A 20,262-nucleotide genomic window follows, 5' to 3' on the forward strand; every position below is an offset into this window, starting at 1 on the left:
GGTTCGTGCATTCTGGAGTTATTTCGTCAGGAAGGAAAACCCGACTTATTTTTATATATATAGAAGATATATATATATATATATATATATATATATATATATATATAATATATATATAACGAAATAATAATACTTTAGAGTGCAAAATATATCAGTGACATCAATAGCATTTAAGCAGAAAAAAAACTAGCTGTAAGTGGAATTCTGTCTTGAGGCAATTATGGCATCGTGCCTTAAGGCAAATTGCTGGAACTTCCCGTACCGTAACGAAATGTTCGAAGAATACTGAATGTTTTCAAATAGATTATTATAAATATTGTAACATTGTGTAATATTTATAAGAATTATATAAACTGAATTGCAGAGTTGAAATTATTTGTAAAGTATATTAGAACTATAGTCAGAATTAAAAATAAAATCTGAAATATTTTCGATATACAAAAGACTAAAAAAAAAAAAAAACAAAAAAACAAAAAAAATGGAACAAATTTTTTTTTCCAAAATCAATTATTTTGTTAAGACAAGCAGAAAGTTCTTTGAATCATTTAAATCGGACGCTTAGTTCTCTCAAAAACTGCCATTTTTTACATATTTAGCTCCGTATCTTCAAAATGGCTAGGCCTGCCTTTGCCAAAAACTAATAAACACTTCTCCCAATCATTACTAATTGAATGTTTTTTAGATCATTCAAATCGGATACTCCGTTCTCTCAAAAATTCGATTTCTATTTTCTGCACTCTTTGCTCCGTATCTCCGAAACGGCTGGACCTGCCTTTGCCAAAAACTAATCAGCTCTTTTCCCTATCAATAGGAATCGAATGTTTTTTGAACCATTCAAATCGGTTGATCCGTGCGCCCTGAAACGTGACTGGAAATTTGTATCCATACATACATACACACACACACACACACACACACACACACACACACACATCCATTTTTTCTGAGGTATGCCAAAACGTTCAGAAACCTTCAAAACGTCGAGAAATGTAAAAATTTTCAATTCCGATTTTCGGCCCATTACAATAACTTACCCTACGGGAAGTTAATTATAGTATTAAATTTCTACTTTTACACAATTATATAATTGTGTAAAAGTAATAATATGCTAATCGAACTACCCGATATAACATTAATTTTCAAATGGAAGTAGCAGAAGAAAAAATTAGAAATCAGAAGTATTTATTTGGTGAAAATATTTTATGATAAATATTTTGCTTTTATTACAAAGTTTACTACATTATTTTTATATAAAATTAATCCAAAAAATCAATTATTTTCTCATAGAAAAATAACTAAATTGAATTTGATTCTCAAGTTTTGCGTTTTTACTTTGGTCAACACTGTTAAAATTACGAGTCATTGAGTCGATCATGTGGTCGACCGAAAAATTTTACAACTCGTCATTTATTTGTGAATTTTTTAGAAAAATTATTTTATTTTATTCATAAATTTTTATTTCAAAAAACTAAATTGGATTTGACAAATCCTTAGATGCATAAACAACGCACTATAGAACTTGTGTCGAGTATTTCGGTTTCAAACTTCACAGTCGTGGAGTTGTTAAGCGGATATAACTCCTCCCTGAAGCGGAGTCAAATCCGAGTCCATCTCTATTGTCTAATATTTTTACGAATTATATAAACTGGATTGCAAAAATAAAAGTATTTATTTAAAATATATAAATAAGTTTTAGAACTTTATCCAGAATTAAAATTAAAATCTGAATTATTTTCGATATACAAAAAAAAAAAATTTGAAAAAAAAAATTTGAAATCATTTTTTTTTCAAAAGCAATTGTTTTGTCAACACAAGCAGAAAGTTTTCTGAATCATTCAAATCGGTTGCTTAGTTCTCACAAGAACTGCCATTTTTGGTACATTTAGCTCTGAATCTTGGAAATGGCTGGACCGGCCTTTGGCAAAAACTAATCACCACTTCTTCCAATCATTACAAATTAAATGTTTTTTGGATCATTCAAATCGGATACTCTGTTCTCTCAAAAATTCGATTTCTATTTTCTGCTCTCTTTGCTCCGTATCTCCATAACTTTCTAGACCTGCCTTTGCCAAAAACTAATCAGCACATGTTCCTATCAATAGGAATCGAATGTTTTTGAACCATGCAAATCGGTTGATCCGTGCGCCCAAAAACGTGAACGAAAAAATGCGGACGCACAAAACACGCACACATCTATTTTTTCTGAGGTATGCCAAAATGTTCAGAAACCTTTGAAACGTGAAGATATGCAAAAAAAAATTTTTGGTTATCCTCTTTGCCAAAAATTCTGAACACATTTTAAAAATTCAAAAACTTTTCGAAAGTTATTCATTAGGAATGGTGCGGATTAGTTTTCGGTAAAAATCGTCCGGGCCGTTTTTTTATTGTTGAAAGTTTCTTTTTCGTCAATTTTGATGAATTATTTTATGATGATACAATTCAGGGTATAAGGAGCATACTAAAATATAAGAGACTTGCCATAAGCCGTTCAATTATAAAAACTCATTAAACTTCAAAAAATTAGCTGCTTGTGAGTCAAAACTTGACTTTTTGTTGGCGTTTCCCATAAACCTCTGAACCCATTTTGAAAATTTAAATGTCAATTGGAATATATCATTTGAAAATCATACTGTTCGGATTTTGGCAAAGATCGGTCAAGTCGTTTCATCGCAATTGAATCTTAGAAAAAACTGTTTGGATTTTTTAATGGAACTCAAAATGATTATAGAGTTCATTATCTAAAAACGAGCATAATAAAATATTAGAGACCTACGAAAAGTGGTTGAATTATAAAAAATCATTAAAGTTTGAAATTAAGCGCATTCTAGATATACAAACCCGTATTTGTGAACATTAATTGCATAGTTATGCAATTTGCTTTAAGGCAAAATGCCACTTACAACTAGTTCATTTAAGTTTTAATTCGATAAATTGGCTGTTTTATTATATCAAATATATTTCAAACAGAAATATATTTAATACTCTACCCAAGAAAAAAATATTACAAAAATACATTTATTCATACACAAATATTTCATGTATATTCCTCATAAACATAAATATTGTGTGTCAAAAGTTTCAAATATTTAAATTTAATCCGGCATTAAGAATTTTGGAATATCTACTTAAAAGCAATTCATTCTAAAATAGCGTCTAAGTTCTTATCTTAACTAGTAATTTTTAACGTTTTAACACAGATTTTTGTTGGCCAAAGAAAATATTCTAAATCCTGATGAAAGCACAACAAACGCTTTGAGAAAGGGTTAACAATTGCTTTCTTAATCCACTCACGTGCCTTTTCGTAAATCCGGCATGTAAGATTTATTGTTCTACAAAAAAAGAGCAAAGTACCCACTGAACCGAATATGTCCGAGTATGGATTTGCTACAAATTGAAGATAATCTTATTATGACTTAAAATACTTAAAAAAATTCAAAGAAAATATTATTGTATAGATTCGAAATTTATTTGTGAAAGGGGTTAAAACTGTATAAAGATATGAAAATATTCTTGAAAAAATATTAATTTTTTGTAATATATTATATGTTAGATGTTTAATTTTATTGTTTTTCTAAATGTTGCTAATTTATATATAGTATTTCCACTTTATATTGTAATTGAGAAGAATGAATTAGTTTTTTTTCACAATCGATTTTGAATTCTTCTTTTTTTGCTTTATTTCAGACTTTCAGAAAAGTGGATTTGTAAATGTGTTATAACAAATTGTACATTTCATTGTACAAAAAAGTATTCCAAAGACATTACTATTTATTTGTGATTCAAATTTATAAAATCTTTTTTTTATAAATCTATATCTTTCCAATCTTAAACGATTTTGAAATTATTTTTGAACTATTAAGTTAACTCTCCTATTTAATAAAGGATAAATCAATTAAGAGTTAATTCCTCAGTTAATTCCTAAATATAAAAATATGTTTTTGTACTATTTTTCTAAAATAATTAACAAAACTAATAAAAGAAATTAATTAGTACGATTGCAAACCTATATCTTTCGAATAAAAAGCCAAAATAATTTTTTTTTTGTTGCCGAAGCAGCCATTTGAATGAAATTATTTTCCATTAATAACCAGAAGGATTACACTTCCAAATAAAAAAGAAATTTTAAAAAATATTTAGTAGTTTTTATATAGCCTTTTCCATTATAATCTCAATCTCAGTCAAAATAATCTTAAAAGAACATGTTTGTCAGGAGGGTTTTCAAATGTATAAAAATGTTTTAACTTGTTCATTCATTTAAAAGCATTGAGATATTAATATTACATTAATTTCCAACACAGATTTTCTGTACCATAATATAACAACTCTATCACTCACTCTTTTTACACTGAAATAAATGAAACTGCTCCTAATTGGCGATTTTAGTTAGATTAATATAACATCCTTATCCCTGGTTGATTTGATTGACATTCGGGATCAAAATAATCTAAATAAAGTATTTTTATTAAAGAGGGTTTTCAAATGATTAAAAATGTTTTAGGTATTCTATTCATTTTAAAGCATTGTAATGTTAATTTAAACAAATTTAAACAGTTTTGCTCTGCCATAATGTATCAACAAATCGAAGTTGCTCCTCAATTCTTTTAAATTGAAGAAGAATTAAAATAAAAGAAACTGTTCATAAATAGCGGTCCTAATAAAATACCTTAATCTCGTTTAAATGATTAAAGTAATGCAGTGGATCAGAGTAATCTGAATAAAATATTTTTTAAGGGGGCTTCTGATTGAAAATATTTTAGGCTTTCTATTCACTTTAAAGCTGTTAATTTTAGCAAAATTTTCAATACACTTTTGCTCTGCAATACTTAATTTATAAACAAATCATAATCCCACCTTACTCGTTTTATATGGACAAAATATTAAAATGGAAGAAACTGCTCATAAATGGCGATCTTCATCAAATTAATAAAAAAACTTTACCATTTTAAATTAAAGAAACTATTGCTCTAAATATGATAAATGAAATGATACAAAATTGACTATAAATTGTAAAATTAATTTAAAGTAATTAAACGGATTTTTCCTTGTATGAATTATTTAAAAGACACACTGGATCTGGATCTAAATAAAATATTTTCATTTAAGAGAGTTTTTAAATAATTAAAAATGTTATAGGCTTTCTATTCATTTTAATCCACTTTGATATTAATTTTAAGAAAATTTTCAATGCAGCTTCGCTGTGCCATAAAATATCAACAAATCACAACCTTCTATATCACTTCTTTTGAATTGAAAAGACACTCACACTAAAATAAAGACAAATTAATAAAAAGCCTTATTCATAGATAAGGCGTTATCGTTGAGTTGTTAGTTAAGCTGATTGATATTGGGGATCAACTTAAGAGGGTTTTCAAATGATTAAAAATATTTTAGGCTTTCCATTCATTTTGAAGCGTTATGTGATGTTAATTTTACTAAAATTTCCAATAGAGTTTTGCTCTGCCATAACATATCAACAAATCACAATCCCTCCATTACACTAAACGCACAGAGAGAAATATTTACAATTTGCATTACCGCGGACGCATATGCATCAAATCATCGCCCGTGTTATACATTTGAGCGCTGTATCGCCAAATATCCCCATAATCTGATTACTCGCATCGGCGGACCGCAATGAATTAATGCATTGAAATTGCATAATTTAAAGGCACATTACATACCACCAAGCACTGTATTGACAGAGGGTTGTGCCTACAGTGGACGCCGGTTAGAATGGACATAAATGCCATTTTAATTCAACTATTCAGTGTTTCCGCACTCGAGTGCCCTCAGAGGTCTTTATTGAATTTCACACCTTGTTGGTTTAACAGCAGCCCTTCATTGATACTCGAAATACAAAATCACCCCCTGAGCACTCGCCCCGAAAACCATCGAGTTTCTTCCTTGTCTGACCCATGTCGATTTAAATTTTGAAAAAATGAGACGGTTGCTGATTTTTAAACCCATACTTGTTGACCCGGTCTGTTGATTTTAGAACCTTATTCGAATATAATGTGTTGGGATATACATAAATAAATAAGTAAACACAAAACTATTCGAGATGTGTGTTTTTCCAAATGTGTGCAGGGTTTTGTATTGAACAATCGTCAGCTGATATATAATATAACAATCATTATTAAGTAAATATTAATACAGTTTCTGTTACCAATTCGGATTCACACGCTTGATATTAGTTTGTGGAGGACAGAAAATAGGAATACTAATCGATGGTGTATGAAAGCTCATTAATTAAATTTACTATTATTATTTATCATTAGCTAAGAGTATTAAAATGTAATATAATCATTGGTGCATAACATTGTGCCATTGATGGAACCTCCTTATTGATGTAAGGTAGTTAAACATTCGAGGAATAAAAGCAATGAAAATTAATTAATGATTTTTGCATTTTTAACACTGCACTAGAATGACGGAGGTTGGTTGTATACATATTTTGCCTATTACACCTATACCTATATATACCTCAGTGTGGTCCTAAATATGGACATTTTGAATTTTTTTGCTCCCAAGGGCTCAAATGGTTCCAAATTGATAAAAAATAATTCTCTGAAACTTTTAGCTCTTTGTCTTTTAGATAGAGCGCAATTCAATCAAAGTTTTGTATGGAAATAGCACAAAAAATTTTCAAAAACTTTGTATAACGTCGAATTTTCAATAAAAAATGACACGAATTTACACTTTTAATTCATTTGTCGCTAAATTATACCTAAAAAATTTTTTTTTAATTTTCAAAATTTTTTCCATGCTATTTCCATGCAAAGTTTGATTGAATTGCACACTATCTAAATGTTAATATTAAGAGCTAAAACTTTCAGAGAATTGTTTTTTATCAATTTGGAACCATTTAAGCCCTTGGGAGCAAGGAAATTCGAAAATGTCCATATTAAGAACCACCCTAATATACCTATTATACCTATTTTGATTGAGAGTCAATTTGGGTAAGGGATTAAGAAAGAATAGGAATTAATTTTTGTATACCTTTTATTGTACTATGAAAAACCAAAAAAATATTTAAAAAAATGACTTGAAATTGTTATGTATATCACATCAAAAATGCAAATGAGTCAAATTATCACGCTCCGTGATTCTAGGTTTAATATAGCTGATTATAAATATAAATTCTCATAAATTAAGCGACAAAAGGCATTAATATTAAACATTACATTTTTTGAAACGGAACCCAAAAAACTGAAAACAAAATTTGTACTTATTATTAGAATCTTTATAAAATAACTCATAATTTGATGCGCTTATGTCCAATGATAAATTTAGACTATAAAATGTTGAGCTTTTTTTGCATGTCTGAAACTTAAGGCTGAACATGGACTTAACTGAAGGCTGGACCTGCCTTTCCAAAAATGTAATCAAGATTTCACTCTGTCAATGCTCTGTCAAAGTACAACGTTTTTTGTTTTTGAATCAATCTAATCGGATGCTCCATTCTTTCAAAAACGGATTGGCTATTTTCAGCACTTTTACCCCAGATTTTCGAAACGGCTAGACATGCCGTTTACAATAACTACCATCCTCTCATCAATAGATATCGAATGTTTTTTGAACTATTCAAATCGCTTGATCCGTGCTCCGATACTACATCCGTATACTACACATACATACATCAATTTCTCAAAAAAATATACAAAATTTTCTATTTTCGATTTTTTTGCGTTTACTATAACTTACCCCAAAGGAAGTTAATAAATTAAATTATAATATTAGCTATATACCTGCAGAATTAAAAAAACTACTTAATGATACTGAAGCAGATAATCTGTTTTGTATTATAAGACTTTATAAGTCTTGATTAACAAACTAATAAATATAGATAGAAAATAATAATAAGATAATAAAAAAATATAGGAGATTTTTTCAATAAAAAAATTGTTTTGAATCATTGTTAACCTGACAAAAAACACTATCACAAATATTATACATTGAAGTATAATTCAATAATGGGGTTATAACTACAACATTGAATTATTAAGACTTAATTTAAAAAATTATATCTTGAAAATAGAAATTATATCTTAAATTTTTCTAATGCATAATTAAACAAAAAATAATGTTATTTAATTTTGAAATATTTGCCTTGGATAAATATATGGCCAAATATTTCGCTAAGTTTATATTTTTTGTTACTTTATATCATTTCTTTTTTTCCTGTTTTATATCTCAAACATTGCATGTGTTATTGTTGTGTAACATATGCTACATTTATAGATTTTATTTTTATTACTATGCTTTTGTATTAAATTTGAAATTTTTACACTTCCATTAGCACTTAATTCAGGTGAGAAGGTTTAATAACTTACACGTGCCTTATATATAATTATGATTTGTATTTGAAACCTAGCTTTTTGATGGATTCAATAATGGATTTAGTATACATATGTGCGTTTATGTTCATACAAACAAAAATAAAAGCAAATAAAAATGAAACGAAATAAAATAGAATATAATTTTAGTATGAAAAGCCATAATTAAAGAAAATTAGTAATATATTGTACATTTCTTAAGGCAAAAAATTTCAATAAAATATATCATGATATTTGTAATTTTTTTAAAAAAATTTGCACATTTTTAGCAAAAACCTTGGGCAGTTAAAAAGAATATCCGTTTGCTTAATACAAATTAGTAATATGTATATTGTAAATTTCTTAAGGTAAAGAATTTCAATGAAACGCATTTTGAAATTTGTATTTTTTTTCTAGAAAATTTGCACATTTTTAACTAAAACCGTAGGCAATAAAAAAGAACTAATTAATTAAGAATTCAATCACAATTTATTAAAAATATAACAGGTGTCAATTTGCATAAAGGCATAATTTTTGAACCAAATCTTTTATGGTAATATCGTAATATCGATTTACTAAAGTGTAAATATCTTTTGTAATTTCTAAAATGCTTTTAATTATTCAAAACACTCGGTATGCTTTAAAACATTAACTAAAAGAAGTTTATTTTTCTACAACTAAAGCTTATTTCACTAAAGCTCAAGTCATTGCCTGAATTTTTACTCGAAAAGATATTTTTGTTATATAAATATATTTATTAGCATAACTTCAAATGGCTCTAGCAAATATAAAGCTATTTTCAGGTTTTTATTCTTTACTCATATTTTTGAGAATGAAATGAAAGTACTATTTTGCAATCTTAATTAAATGAAAAAACTTTTAATGGAAGTTTGCAAGGCATTTTAGAACATTTTTGTTATAGAAGGTCTTTTTAATTTCGGCGTATTTTGAACAAATCTGATTATAATAATTTATTGTAAATTTATAGTTTAATAAATATGAAGTCTTAATTTATAATAACTTGGAACTTTTATTACATAAAAATGAATATTAAGTATTTATTAATACATCACATTGGTATTGGTAATATGTGCTAAATAGAGCCTAATAAAATTTTTGTATAAAAATGTGGACAATCACCAAATTTCATTTTGTGATGATTGAAAAAGAAATTTTCTAGAATTCGGATTATTAACAGAATTTTTTTGTACAATACAAATATAATTGTTAATATATTTTTATTTATTTGCTATACAAATTATATTTATATTTTCAAAACAGCATTTTCATATGCAACCTATAAAAATATTTTTTATAATCATTGCTCAAGATTTGCATAAAAGTTTAGCGTAAACACGTTTTTCACCATAAATTCCATAATTACGTAGCATTTTGAACAGTCTAAAGACTTGCGCGTAGTTTTGTAAAGCACTCGAGAGGAAGTGCCTATTTTATTCGCGAAGACGAAATCTTAGAGGTATATTATTGTTGAATCGAAATGAAATATGTTCACACTTCCGTTTGTTATTATTATTCGGAAATGACACAATGAAAGGTGCCCTTAAATACCCTATTCATTGGAAAATGCGTGCGGCGAACTTATTTCGACGTAATCCTTCATAAGCTTGTTACAAAGATAAACATAGTCAATATTTTCAAGATTAGATCTTTCGGAAGGCAGTACCTGCACTCGATTTTTGTTCAGGGATGGATGAATGTGTTGAAAATTTATTATAAAATTACTATTCTTGCCAAATTGTTATAACTTGGTATTTAATTCAATCATTTTATTATGAGAAATATGTAATACAACACAACATAATTATTTAAATAAAGCTTATGAATATAATATAACAATATAACAAAACATAAATTTTTAATCAAAGTTAAATAGAAATGTTTGTGATTTTTTTTTTCTAGTATAGAATTTTTCTTTCCTTTTCTCTTTCGTATTTTGTCTTAAAAATTAAATTATGTAAATTTTTCTTCATCTGTTTATTCACCCGAAAAGGACTAGATCCACAACCAGATGTCACAACCATACCCAAAGCACACTTTTTTATCTACGCAAAAAATACGAGTAATTGTTATAATAAAGTATTAATGTTGTTGAAAAATAACGTACAAATTGATCTATATGTATACAACAGTTATTATTAAAAAAGTCGGACAAATAAACTTTTTTTACCTCTTTAAAAAGAAAGCGGTCTACAAATCATGTTAATGTAAGGAGCTGACTCAATACAATGATGAAAACTTCTTCGAACAAACATGATTGTGGATACCTAGATTGTGGATAAAATTCTGATTTGGCTCATGATGCCAAACTTCAATGAATTTTTATAATTAAGCCAAATTTTGTAGACTTGCAATATTTTAGGATGCACGTATACATCATAAACTTTATCATTATAAAGCATGCTCCATAAGCGCCAAAATTAGTACTTTCAACAATTTTGAAAAAAACTCTTTGCTAATCAATGCCAAAACTAATTCCAGCTAATATCTTTCGAACATTGTTAGAATTTTCTGAAGATATGGATGATCGATCGTCTTGCAACATATACAACTTGATACAATCACTTTTTCCAATTATGATATTAATCGATTCAGATCATTTTATCATAGAATGACTTAAAACATAAAAAAATCATAAAATCAGCAAAGTTGATTTTCTGTCGTAAATAACTGGGATGTAGTAACTCACATAGTTACCTATATCAATTTGTTTATATGAAGTCTCCAGAATAGTTTTGGTGTCTAGTTTTGTTACACACTATTTAATTTTTTTTGTTTTTTTACACAAAGCAACATTTAACTTTTTTATATTTTTAGAAATTCATGAACAAAATGTCTAACAGTTTTTATTTAAGTATCAAAAAGAAACTGAATAATTAGATTTGACTTTTATTTGTTTAATTCTCAATTGATTCTTTATCAATGGAAAAGGCTTGGATACACCTGCAAAGAACTTTTATTATTTTTATTAAAAATTAGCAAAATGGATTTTACTGCATTTCTATCTAGTTGTAACATAAATCTAGTTTATCAATTTGTTGATATCAAGTCTTCAGAATAGCTATGTATCTAGGTTTATTCCCCACTTCATATTTAATTTTTAGGTTACTCACACAGAACAATATTTAACCTTTGAATGTTAATAGTAATTCATGAACAAAACGTGTAATCTTTTTTATTGAACTATCAAAAAGAAACTTAATAATTTAACTAGCATTAGGATAAGTATACAAGTTTTTACATTAAAAAACAAAAATTGATGGATGCTCTGTCCATGGTAAAGACTTGAATACACCGGGAAGATATGGCAATGAATGTTTAATTTTCTTTTTAGAATATTTAGCAAAATTATACTAGGCTAAGAAATGGGTACTAGGCATAAAAAATAGTTAAAAGTTAGTTCATTCAATAGCGGTATGGTGTTCGATAAGATTTTTTTTCCTAAAGCAATTGTTTTGTCAACACAAGCAGAAAGTTTTTTGAATAATTCAAATCGAATGCTTAGTTAGCTTCAAATCAGTTCCCTCAAAACTGCTGAACCTGCTTTTGCAAAAAAACAAATTACCACTTCTCCCCGTCATTTCTGTAAAAGCAACCCAGCCTATATTGTCCGCACTGTTATTTAAATAAGAATTAATAAATAATCCAACTTTCTATCAGCAATAAATCATTTTGATATATACTTATGCAAAAAACTTCAGAAATGATTACAACTCACAGAACGTTTTGGACGCCAGTATGTCTACAAATGGTACCGGCAGCATATTACTAATTTACTAAAATTTCAAATATCACAATATTTTCATATTGATGCGAACTTGAAATTTATTTTAAATTCTTGAATTTTATATACAATTATTTTACTTTATCAAAATTTATGCTAATTACATTAACACAAATTTGAATCCGATCATGCGTAGTGGCATTTTCTATTCATCCAACCTGGGACGTTTTACAAGTCAAATTCTTTGGATGAAAGTAAAAATATTAATACAGTTTTTAACACATCTATAACGATCTGACTCACGGACGCATAATTAACATAAATTTATAAACCAGAATATGTCAAAATGTATAAAATATTATATGGTCCACGAAGTTAATTATATTGCGTCAGTTTTTTTGCTTGTCATCAATCACAAAACTAATTTACCCAATGATATATTGAATAGTTTCGTAGCAATGTCTATCATATGCAAACTGTATCACTTTTTGTGCTGATTCAATTAGTCAACTTTCTCTGGTTGTTAATAATAAAATATTTAAATTGGATTTATTTGTTTTGTTACAAATTAATTTTTATAATGAGTGGTGTATGGCATCGTGCCTTAAGGCAAATTGCAGGAACTTTTCGTACCGTTATGAAATATTCGAGAAGTATTAAATATTTTCTATTAGATTATTATAAATACTGTAACATTCATTATTGTTATTTTATAGATAAAATATAAGAGCTTATGATTCAGATGACGACGTTTACATATGTATTACAGAAAAAGTAAATAAACAAAACTTGAATAAGTAAGTTTAATAAGATTTAAAATGAAGTACATTGCCTAATATTTATAAGAATTATATAAACTGTATTACAAAGTTAAAATTATTTATTTAAAGTATATACGTGAGCTTTAGAACTTTAGCCAGAATTACAATTAAAATCTGAATTATTTTCGATAAATAAAAATGTTTTTTTTGTAAGAAAAAATTAATTTTGAAATAAAAGAATAAAAAATCAACATCAAGCAAAGATTAGATAATGAATTAAATGAAAGGATCAATAAAATTAAAACACTGTGTATTAAGTTGCAGCTTTTTGATGAATCAAATTGAGTAAAATTGCACTTGTGATTGTTATTATAATTTGTTTAATTTTTTTGATTGTAAGCATACATGAATTTAGGACATCTATAGATATATGAATAATTTTCAACAATGTGTTTCTATATTCTGCTTGAATGTAATTAGTAACATGTGAGTGTTTGAATTTTTGTAAAAAAAACTACTTATAAAATTTGAAAGAAAAATAAAGCAACAAATTACACCCAACTTTTTTGAATTTCTTTTCAAAAGTAATTCTATAGTTATATATATTTTTATAATTGTAATTTGTTTTTCCATATTGCCCAACCCTGAAGTAATCCAAACATTTTCAGAAACTTATTTCATATTTATTACCCTCTTAAATAACACTTTGTAGTCGTACAATAATAATCCTATTGTAAATACCAAAGGGTCTGACCCTTGCAAAGTGTGCAAAAACTTCTTCTTGGTAAAGCAAAAATGTTCTAATATTTGCGATTTTTTCAACAGATATGTGTTTGCTATAGTAGATCCCAATCTGGTATTTTTCTCGAGAAGGCAACCCAGCGGTCAACAACTCATCTCTTATATCTATTAGATAATGTCTAAGAGTAAATAAAAAGTTAATTAAGTTATATATATTATAAATCAATCTTACATTAAATAAATTAAAATAATAGCTATTCCAACTCTGCTAATGAATATTTTTGATTAAATACCAGATCAAGGTTATTTACAGTGCTTTCTCTGTAAAAAATGCAACCAATAAATTTATGTTTTGCATTGGTTAAATAATGTAGCTATTATTTCGTAAAATCTCTTTAAAATTAAAAATTGGACATTGGATCTGTTTGCCCCCTGGCCCTCCCATTCTACCCCGCCTATGGTGTGAAAAGGACCAGGTGCAAATTTTTGAAAAACTGCAAAGAAAAACACAATTTTACAATGGTGAAAATGCTAGCAGCTTTACTGATCATGGTCAGATAGTTGTTTGTTTGGTATGTGTTATTTGTTGTGATATAATTAGTTTGATATTCAGAAAATAATTGCTCAAAGTCAAATTGGACCTTTGTGCCCCGTCCTGTTGTATGTATATTAGTCTAGCTTATGCTTTAGCAAAGTCCACGAAAGACTATTATCACTTCAGGCGATTACAAGTGGACAACTCATATCATACTGTGCGATATCAAACTGACCAAAGCTGGGAACGAACTCGCCTCGAGCAGCCTGATGTCAAGCAGTAAGAATATTGGTTTTAATTAAAAAAAATATAAATAGCAACATGTTTTCAAGTGAAAATAGCCTATACCCAGCATAGCTATAAAAGTAGTCGATAAAAATTTCATCACTATTACAGAAATTGTAATAATGATAATTCATCGAGAAGGGACAACTGTTTTTGTTGACCGACGTGGTTAGTTAAGTCAAATCTATAATCAAAACAGCATGTCAAATAATAATAAAAAAGATGAAAAATGTTGGAAGGCCAAATTTAAAATTCTATATACATATAAATTTTCGATAATAATAATTTATATGTAAATATACACCAAAGCTTTCTACAATATCAGCTAATGGCAATGCAGCCGCGTTTAAACGTATGTTAATAATATGTATGCGAAATATATCTAATACTATAAATGTAACATGTTAATTTAGCAATTGTACTCAGCTGAGAGATTAAGATTTAGAAAGTCATTGTTTTACATAATGGGTTTTGCATTAAATTTCGCAAATCGAATCTATTAAAGCCAGCTTTGTCTAATATTGTCATATCACAATGACACCTCGAATACTAACATTAGACTGGTTGTTTATGCAGATGAACAAAGCTAAACCGCGATTTAATCTTCAGATTGGTATCTGAAAGCAAAAATGTAATAATAATATGACGGAAGAAGGTCCAGCAGACTTATAGATTATATCACAATCTTCATGTATTGCTATTCTTATTGTTGATTGAAATTAGATTGTTATAAATAAAATCGACACAATCGACAGTCAAAAACACCCGCAGTATGGTGTTGTGAAAGTATTTTTCACAAATTAAACTCACCAATAATATAATGATTCTTACTAATATAATAAAATTCGTTGCAAACAACTGTATAGTCAAGGCGTGGGCTAGCACAAACTGGTCCCGAGTTGATCAGACTCAATATCAAGCGGTATTATATCAAATTTCCACTTTAGGTTATAGATTTCAAATATAATCTCAGTTGCCTTTCGTGGCATTATACATATATATATATATATATATATATATATATATATATATATATTAATTGTTTAATATGAACAAAACAGCACTCAGATTTTTTTATCACAACTTTATTTTATTATTACAAACGTTTCGAGTCTAAGGTGTGCCTCATCATCAGTGTAATTTCAATAACAGTTATCTATTAATAATAATTAATAATTAGTTATTAATAATAATAAATAACTGTTATTGAAATTACACTGATGATGAGGCACACCTTAGTCTCGAAACGTTTGTAATAATAAAATAAAGTTGTGATAAAAAAATCTGAGTGCTGTTTTGTTCATATTAAACAATTAATATTCGTTCCACTCATATCATAAAATTCTATATATATATATATATATATATATATATATATACAGTGGTGTTGTGCTAATATTTTTTTTGCCGGAACGCTAAAATTTAAAATCCGGTTCATAAACCGGTTCAAAAAATTTGATAAATTTCGATAAGAACTCACAAATGTAATATATTGACTTATTATATAATTAGCTCTATTATATACAGCTAGTCTATACATTAAATTGTATAAGTATGAGGGAATCATTGAGTACATAATTTGTATTCTTCAATGACATTATTTATATTTATTCTGGTATAATTTATATTCATTAGTACCTACATGTATTTATTATTATATAAACGTACTCAAGATTTATTACAATACTTTATAAGACTTATCTTAATAATATGATAGATAACCTATTACCTATCATACTATACTATTATATATTATTGTATATCATATATAGATATCTATTATCTATCATACCGTGAGATATCTATACCGTCATTAACTTATTATATACCCTACATACCATTTACTTCTTATAAATACTACTGTCTAATTTATATATTCTATTAATACTATGATAGATAACCTATTACCTATCATACTATACTATATATATTATTGTATATCATATATAGATATCTATTATCTATCATACCGTGAGATACCTATACCGTCATTAACTTATTATATACCCTACATACCTTTTACTTCTTATAAATACTACTGTCTAATTTATATATTCTATTAATACTATGATAGATAACCTATTACCTATCATACTATATTATTGTATATCATATATAGATATCTATTATCTATCATACCGTGAGATATCTATACCGTCATTAACTTATTATATACCTACATACCTTTTACTTCTTATAAATACTACTGTCTAATTTATATATTCACCTATATTATATAGGTTTACCTTACGCCCTATGTATTATCTCTACCTATTATATATATTATCTATTGTCTATACCGGGAATTGAACCCGGAACCTCCGCGTGGAAGTCTCGCACCTTAGCCACTACCCTATCGGGTACCCCCATTAATAATGTAATATGGGACGCACTGTTGTTTCCGTGGGTCATTTTCTAATTAATTAGATAATTAATACTGAGGTGGCGCGACGACACGCGAAAAAAGACGGTTGATTGTAGCGTTACGGTGGCGTAATGGTTAAGGTCGTCGCGTTCCACGCGGCGGACCCGGGTTCGATTCTCGGTAGGGTTAATGTAGCGTGTAAAAAAAAATATAGGTTATAGGATATATAGTAGATATAGGTTAGGTGTATTCGGTATACAATGTAGGGATTTGAGAGTATGTGATGAAATATAGCGCATGGTATATAGATGTAAGGCATGTAGTACAGAATGCAACGTATAAGCATACGTAAGGCTATAGAAATACACGAATAGGAACCTATGATGTAGGTGTTAGCGTATAAGAAATGCGAATTTATATAAGATTATAAGATGAGATAAGAATTATAAGATAAGATATAAGATTTAATATATAAATATTATTTTTTCTATAAGAAATTTTATCTCGATATTAAATATCTAAAATATCCGTTAAGGCGTCGATTACACCTTACTGCTGCCTTTGCCGTTATCACTTCATAAAAAATTAATTACTGCACTTTTGAACGATTGTGTGCACTATGCGACAATAGAACTATAAATTTTATTAAATGTTTGAGTAACTTGTGCGAGCTTAAGGGGGTATTCTACTGTAGAATTTTGAAAGAAATCGAAAAAAAATTCCGACCGAGTCTCAAAACTTTGAACGCGTTTTTCTCGGAACTACTTTTTTCGAGCTGGCGGTAAGGATATCTCGAGTTCTAATGAACCGATTTACTTCAAATTTGGAGAGGATCTTCTCTATACCTCGCTTTATCGCATGGACCTTTCCCAAAACTATAACTTTTCATTTAGTATTTTTAGAAAATTCGGAATTGTTAAAAAAAAACATGAAAAAAAAATTTTTTTTTCAAACTGTCGCCATTTAAACAAAATTTTTTTTTTAACTTATCCAGATTCATACGATAGCGGCATCTATAATAATTAAAAAACTATCTATTTTTTATGTTTCGGATCACCAGGAGGGTTGGAACCATGCACCCCAGGACGCTCTCTTTTTTTTTGAGCCCCCACTTTGACTGCTCATCTTTGTAATTCTATTTTTTTTTTAATAATTTTTTTTATGTAATAATAAAATATCAATAAACAAATCATAAAAAATCGATAGTAAAATATTATTTGTTTCCTTTATACAGCGCTTCAAAAACCGGCCAAAATTCATGCTTCTACAGTAGAATACCCCCTTAAGGTGTTCTTAGTCTCGCAACTTACTGAATTCTAAAAATTCTAAATTTAAAAATATAATATAAAAATTATTATACCGCTGTTTGGGAGGTATGGCAACTTATAAATATACAGACTAATATATACAGAATTTGGAATTTTTCTATAATCCGTAATATTGAGAAAGTTTGCATTAGACCTAAAAAGGGATCCGTATTTACCTAAGCTATGGAAATATATATGGAAAAATTGATCATAATATGTTTAACAAATTTTTACAGCATTTACAAATTATATTCAAATCACCCAAAGCAAGTGGGTTAAAGTCGTGTAATTTTTAATTTGCTTCCCCCCTCTGAATTTAAAAATGGATTTTTCTGTGGGGCGTGCGCCCCACGTTGGGAATTACTAGTCTAGGAGTACAATTTTTTAATCTATCAAAATAATCGAGTGATCATCAATTCCACAGAACCTTCATCAGATTTTCAAAAGATCAAAGTTTCTATGAATATGCATACAAATCTCAAATTGTAGGCCGAAATTGAGACGATAAGTCTATTGAAATATCAGGGTAACTCTTTTGCTATAAATTGTCAACTAATTTACCACTAAATAAATGTCAATAAAACAATGATTAAAAAAAATTACCAATAGATCTTGGATTGTAAAAATTTACAAGCGATCGAACGGCTCATATTTTTGCTTTAGATGGCAAAAAATTAATCGAATTATTAAAATATTATTTTATTTTAATTTAATTAAAAGCAAAAGAGTTCTTATGCTTTTGTATTTATAGAATTGCTTTTTTCGCTACAATCACTTTCCATTATATGAATGTCTTAAATTATTTATTTTATTCGACTAACGCCCGCTATGTCCGAAACAAGTCCAACTTATATCCGCAATATTAGGGTGTCAGACACTTTTCGGTCTTAAAGTAACATATGTGAAATTTGAAACACACTACTGGATTGTAATTAATATTTCAGTTCATACACCTCAATTTGTTACTAAATTAAAAACGACTTTGATAAAACCAGTGGTGTTGTGCTAATATTTTTTGCCGGAACGCTAAAATTTAAAAACCGGTTCTAAAACAAGTTTTCATGTTTTTTCCGGTTCCGTTCGAAAAGGAAAGAAACAAAAATTATTACAAAACCCATTTTGTGCACATGTATGTATGTTTATTACAATATTAACATTTAATAAAAATTAGTTGAATAATAACGTATAGTATAAAATTTACTTATTAAATCATTTTCTGTATGTAGCGATTTTTTTATATCTTTTTTTGCCGGAACGCGTTCCGTCCCAAAAATGATTTGCCGGAACGACGTTCCGGCGCGTTCCGGCTCGACAACACCACTGTATATATATATATATATATATACGCCAACACTATTAAATATTTATATCTAATATATATTGCATACGATAGCAAAAACACAGCTAATAGAACATGTTTTCCTGATTGGTGTTAAAAAACATTTAGGGCGTGGCACAAAGGTCCAATTTGACTTCTAGCAATTATACTGTGAAAACCAAACCAACTACATCAAGTATGTTCAGTGAAATTTCCAGTTATATTATAGAAATGTGTTATTTACTATTTTTCGAGAAATGGTCATATGTCCTTTTTACCCCATACGCGGGGTAAAATGAAACAGCCAGGGAGCAAACATGTCCGATGTTTTATTTTCAATTAAAAATCATGTACGAACAATAGCTACATTATTCAACCAATGCAAAATATAAAGTTAGTTGGTACATTTTTCACAAAAATAACACTGTATACAACCTTGATCTGGTTTTTCTACAGGAATATTGAAATAATTATTTATTTAATTTATCTTTTCTAAAGTCACTTTTTATTTAATTTACTTACTTATTCACTATTTTTTTAATGTTTACACTTTTGCCAGAGTATAGGTTCAGTTGGTCCTTTTTACTCTAGTCACATATATTTTATATAACTTTTTAGAAGTTATATATAAAGCCTTAAAAATAACAATTCATTTTATAAAACAAGTAAATAACGTATACTTGAATATTATATTAAGGCCTTCTAAATCAAACAATAGAACTTACAAAGAAAAAAAACTAACAACGAAAAAAATACTTTGATCCGCAAATCTTTAGGACCTGCTCTGCCCTACTATTAAAAACAACATTTTTTAACCCAAGACAGCGTTTCAAACATATTTTAACATTTTTGAAGATAAACTATAAAAATCAATATTTTTTTTTCAGAATAAA

This window comes from Ctenocephalides felis, unplaced genomic scaffold (assembly GCF_003426905.1).
Source record: "Ctenocephalides felis isolate EL2017-DRISC unplaced genomic scaffold, ASM342690v1 CF-g0.4_SCAFFOLD_01170, whole genome shotgun sequence".
NCBI lineage: Eukaryota > Metazoa > Arthropoda > Insecta > Siphonaptera > Pulicidae > Ctenocephalides > Ctenocephalides felis.